This window comes from Podarcis bocagei, assembly GCF_964188305.1.
Source record: "Podarcis bocagei genome assembly, chromosome: 3".
NCBI lineage: Eukaryota > Metazoa > Chordata > Lepidosauria > Squamata > Lacertidae > Podarcis > Podarcis bocagei.
In genome coordinates this window covers 2,937,578-2,943,577 of record NC_138127.1, presented here as the reverse complement: position 1 = coordinate 2,943,577, position 6,000 = coordinate 2,937,578, and positions in this window count along the sequence as shown.

The window sequence follows — 6,000 nt, the reverse complement described above, 5'->3', positions numbered from 1 at the left end:
ACCCAGAAATAGTACCTCGGGTTAAGAACTTTGCTTCAGGATGAGAACAGAAATCGTGTTCCTGCGGCGCCGCAGCAGCAGCAGGAGGCCCCATTAGCTAAAGTGGTGCTTCAGGTTAAGAACAGTTTCAGGTTAAGAACGGACCTCCGGAACGAATTAAGTACTTAACCCAAGGTACCACTGTATACCGTATAAAAAGAACTGATTGTAACATGTGAACCAAAGAGCCCCCAAAGAGTGTCCTGATTGTTCTGATATGCATTTCCCTTGCGTTCCCCTCACTTATTGTTCAAAGAGGACTTAGTAAACATAATCATGAAGATAATGTACTAATAATCAGTTCATCAAAACTGGATTTATTGTTTGAATCCTGTGTTTGGACTACTGAAATCCTTACATGGACTTTGTGACTTAGAGCACATGCCCAAAGTGGTGAGAGATCAGTGTCCCAGTGAACTGTGAAACTTGCCGATATCCAGGATGCTCTGCAACATTTTGTTGCAGTCTCGTACTTTCTCATCTTTTAGTAAAGACAGCTTTAATAAAATGTTCAGAGGAGCTTGACGTCTTATAACTCCTTGCCCGATTGGAGTATATAAAACTAAGTTCATCGAATAAAATGGCTTAGATTTTACGACATCAGTAAGTTGCCGCCGAACGAGTTAGAGCAGAAATGGATGAACTTTTGTCCTTCATGAACATAAAGAAAAAAGAAACATAAAGAACATAAAGAACATAAAGAAAAAAAGAAAAATCATCAATCTGATTTGTCGAAAGGAGAGCATTAAGATATCCCTCTGAACATGGATCTCACAAGGTCATGGAGAGGAATGGGCACATCTGTAAGTTCTGGCTTTTCTCAGTTTTCCATTCTTAAGTTCCATTTTCCACATTTACACAGTAGCTTACAATATATTTATTTTTTTAAAAAACCTCATGAAAATTCATCAACAATTAAGTGTGAATTTCACCTAATATGCACATTTTTGCCAAGCACATTCCCCCTAACTTTAGGTAAAGGTAAAGGGACCCCTGACCATTAGCTCCAGTCGTGACCGACTCTGGCTTTGCAGCGCTCATCTCGCTTTATTGGCCGAGGGAGCCGGAGTACAGCTTCCGGGTCATGTGGCCAGCATGACTAAGCCACTTCTGGTGAACCAGAGCAGCGCACGGAAATGCCGTTTACCTTCCCGCTGGAGCAGTACCTATTTATCTACTTGCACTTTGACGTGCTTTCGAACTGCTAGGTTGGCAGGAGCAGGGACCGAGCAGCGGGAGCTCACCCCGTCGTGGGGATTCGAACCACTGACCTTCTGATTGGCAAGTCCTAGGCTCTGCGGTTCAACCCACAGCGCCTCCCGTGTCCCTGCCTAACTTTAGGTAACCCCTAATTAGGGAACCCTAATCTTGAATAAAGTTCATAATGCTTCTCCTGTTCAATTCAGTTACTATGCATGAAATGGGAAGCGAAACAGCTTAGAAAGCTTGGAGAATAGTTCATTGGGGGTGGGATACAGCAGAAGAGCGTCTTGTGACATGAAAGATTGGCCAGAACCAGCAAGCCAGGCTTCTGTTACTAGAATGTGATTGGGTCTTAAATATTCAAGTTGAGCACCAAGGGCCTCCATTAGTTCCGGGATGGATTTAAGCTACAATTCACTAAACGCACAGATGACAATCATCCATCAAGTGTTGTTTTGCTGTAAATCCTCCAGCACCCTTCTCAAAACCCATTATTGCATAAAGCCCCATTAAAATGAATGGAAGCTATGCAGTAATACTACAGATTTAGACCTCTTTCCCCTGCAGAGCACCACCAGGTTCGTGGGCATGCAGGGGTTACTAAAATGCTTATGACCTTAAAATGCTACCTATGTGTGTGTGCATGTAATAGTAGGGGGATTCCAGCACGTAGGAGGGAACACTAGGGTTGTGCCCATTGACCATGACCCTTTCTAAATTGATGCGTTCCAGACCATGCCCTCATCATTCACACATTCAACACCAGAGTGAAGGAGTCAATGACATTGTATTAAAAATGGATTTGGCTCCTTACCTCTCTCGCCCTGACCTAGCCACTGTGATCCATGCGACGGTCACCTCCAGACTGGATTATTGTAACTCGCTCTACGTGGGGCTGCCCTTGAGACTGACCCAGAAACTCCAGCGGGTGCAGAATGCCGCAGCGAGACTCCTTACGGGGTCTTCGCTGCGGGATCACATTCATCCGGTGCTATACCAGCTGCACTGGCTCCCGGTGGAGTACAGGATCAGGTTTAAGGTGCTGGTTATAACCTTCAAAGCCCTACACGGCCTAGGACCCTCGTATCTACGGGACCGCCTCTCCTGGTATGCCCCACAGAGGAACTTACGGTCCTCAAATAAAAACATCTTGAAGGTCCCAGGCCACAGAGAGGTTAGGCTGGCCTCAACTAGAGCCAGGGCTTTTCGGCTGTGGCTCCAATCTGGTGGAACACTCTGTCACCAGAGAATAGGGCCCTGCAGGACTTGACATCTTTCCGCAGGGCCTGCAAGACAGAGCTGTTCCACCAGGCCTTTGGTTAGGGCACAGCCTGACTCCCTCCTTTGGCAATCTTTACAATACTTTAGTTTATGGTTGCCATCAATTTTGATTTTAATTAATTCTTATGATGTTTTTATAATGTTGCACTATTTTAGTGTTGTTAGCCGCCCTGAGCCCGGCTTCGGCTGGGGAGGGCGGGATATAAATAAAATTTATTATTATTATTATTATTTAAGTCCACACCAAAGAAAAGCAGAACTGAATATGATGATGGATCAAATAATGTGATAAACACCTGTTTCCTAGCATGAGAAAGTATTGGCACCAGATACTTCTCCAATTTCTCTTCATAGATTACAAAATTAACCCAAAGGGTAGGTTAGGAATTGAAAACCAGAGACCTGCTTTCATATGACTCTTTGCCCCTGTTTTCCAGGGAAAGTCCCGGATTTACAGAAGCCGTCCCAGTTTCTGATTTGATCCCACAATGTCCTGCTCTTCCTTAGGATGTCCCCATTTTCATCAGAGAAATGTTGGAGGGTATGGAATTGGGCTCCAATCTGTATATATGAAAAATCAGTAAATACAGTGGTACCTCGGGTTAAGTACTTAATTCGTTCCGGAGGTCCGTACTTAACCTGAAACTGTTCTTAACCTGAAGCACCACTTTAGCTAATGCCACTGCACTGCCGGAGCACAATTTCTGTTCTCATCCTGAAGCAATGTTCTTAACCTGAAGCACTATTTCTGGTTAGCGGAGTCTGTAACCTGAAGCGTATGTAACCTGAAGCGTATGTAACCTGAGGTACCACTGTAGATTACAAGACGCAAACAACCAGTAAATGATTACAATATAGATCTTCCCTCCCAGTTTATTCAACTAATATCCTATTTGAGCAAGGTGGAACAGCTGTCTAAAATCCTGGAGGATCACTGATAGCCATTTAAGATGAGAGGTGCAGAACCTCCAAACTGGGGCCCCACCAAATTTGGCCAGCAAGACTGTTTTGGCCAAGCTATGCACAACAGCCCTACATCTAATATATATGACATCAGATATGGGGCAGGTAAAGACATGGAAGGAACAAAGGGGTGTTGAAAGCACAGCTAAGATCAACAGGCACCTGCAAACTCCAGTGCTCAGCATACCCGCCAACATTTCTCTGATGAAAATAGGGACATCCTAAGGGACAGTGGGATCAAATCAGAAACTGGGATGGCTTCTGTAACTCTTGGACCATCCCTGGAAAATAGGGACACTTGGAGGGTCTGTGACCCAACGGTTAGTTGATTGTCAGGTCTTCTATAGCTCTGTATGCAAAGTGTCCAAGGCTCAATGATCAGCTGATGGCCAGGGCTTGCATAGTGCTATGCATGGAGTTATGCAAGCCCCAATGATCAGCTGATTTTCATGTTTAGATAGCTCTCAGTGGTGCTTTGCAAGTCCTGAACATAAGCTGAAAGGGGTCACTTGAAATCACTGTGATGCCAATTGATTGACACATGTCCCACGTGCCTGCTTGTCAAACTTGGCCCATGGCATTGGGGAAGATAAGGATCTGGCCCTCCAGATGGATCCAGTTCCCAAGCCCTGGTACAGACAATATTGAGCTAGATGAAGCGATGGTCTGACTCAGTATAAAGCAGTTCCCTATGCTCCTATATGTTCTTATAACATTTAGCCTGTGGACCTGTTAGAGCACTAAAAAGGGTCAGAGGGAACTCCAGTTGGTGGAGTTGGTGGAGGAGGAAATGTATGGTCTTGCCCTGACTTTTACCTTCCCGCCGGAGTGGTACCTATTTATCTACTTGCACTTTGACGTGCTTTTGAACTGCTAGGTGGGCAGGAGCAGGGACCGAGCAACGGGAGCTCACCCTGTCACGGGGATTCGAACAACCAACCTTCCGATCTACAAACCCTAGGCTCAGTGGTTTACACCACAGCGCCACCTGCATCCCATATATAAATATTAAACCCCTACAATTCAATTCTGCTCAGCCTTCTTAGTTGTGGTTTCACTGTTTGGGAATATCCGCTCCACTTCCCAGTGGGGAGGACTTGCAGTGGACCACATGGCCACCCAATCCACTCCAGGGTGGGGTGAGGAGTCCCTTGGAGGTCCCGGCTGCGTCATAGATCCAGCCAGCTTATCCGCTGGCTGGGGGGCGTGGCCGGAACCCATTTAAACTGTGGCACGAGCCAGAGAACTGCCTTCTGGCTCGCTTCCTCAATCTTAGTTACGGTTTCACTGTTTAGGGAACTCTCTTCACAGGGAAGTTTACTTCGGCCTCCCTTTAATGTCTTTCCAACACCAAGCAAAGGACTTTATTTCCTCCTGGACTTTTACCATCTGGAGAGACTTGTTTTCGTAAAGGCTTTCTACTACTGGCAGAAAAACCACCAAATCCAAAGTCGGACCAGGTTTTTGAAACACACACACTCAACCTGTGACCACGAGACTCTTAACCTCAGGACTGTGGATTGAGCCCCACATTGGGCAATAGATTCCCACATGTCAGGTCACTGGACTAGACGACTCTTGTGGTCCCTTTCAACTCTAAAATTCTATGGTTCTATTCCTGTATCCCTTTGCTCTGTCATATTCATGCAATCAAATCTGTCCCTTTGCTCTCATATTATTCCTTTTCGTTTTCGCCTTAATAGCCACCGGTGCTTATTGCCTTTCAACTCCCAATTCCATTAAACAAGGTGAAATGAAATCTTGACTTGTACTTGCACAAATGATGGATATATTCCTTCTCACTCCTACATCTTCATTATTTCTAATTTTGTTCCCTCATCACATGAAATAAGACGAATAGTCATCCACTGAATATTTCTAACTCCAACAGTTTGATCTAATCATTCTCAGAGTGTAAAACAGAGCCAATTCAAGCCTTCTAACATCCACCAAGCTATTAAGGAGCCATTTTCTCAAATCGGCTCTCTTCAAGCTGTTAAGCAAGACGACACGGAAAAGTAACGTAAAAGGGCATTTGATTAAAATCATAGCTGTAGCTGCCGTAGCACCGGCATAATATATCTGTATGTAATGGTCCTCAGTAAATCCTCAGTCATTTTTGAAATTGAATTGTCTGTTGAGCATGTGGCAGAACACGTTTTGGAATCAATCTGGATGAAATTCAATTGGGCTTGGTCTATTCCAGGATTAGGGAACCTGCGACCTTACAAACCTCCCATTCCCATCAGCCCCAGTCACCAATGGTCAGGGATGATGGGATTTGTAGTCTGGCAACATCTGAAGGGTCACATGCTCCTCACCACTGGTCTCCTCAAATAGCTTTTGGACACCATTCCTGAATTTTTCAGAATTGCCACTTTAATAGTCTGCTGCTGCAGCATCAACAATAAAGGAACTGATCAAATGGGGGAAGCATGTGGGACTGTTGGAGGATGGATAATAGTTGCATATTTTCATGCACAAATGGTGCCGGATGCTAGATGCCAGACAGAA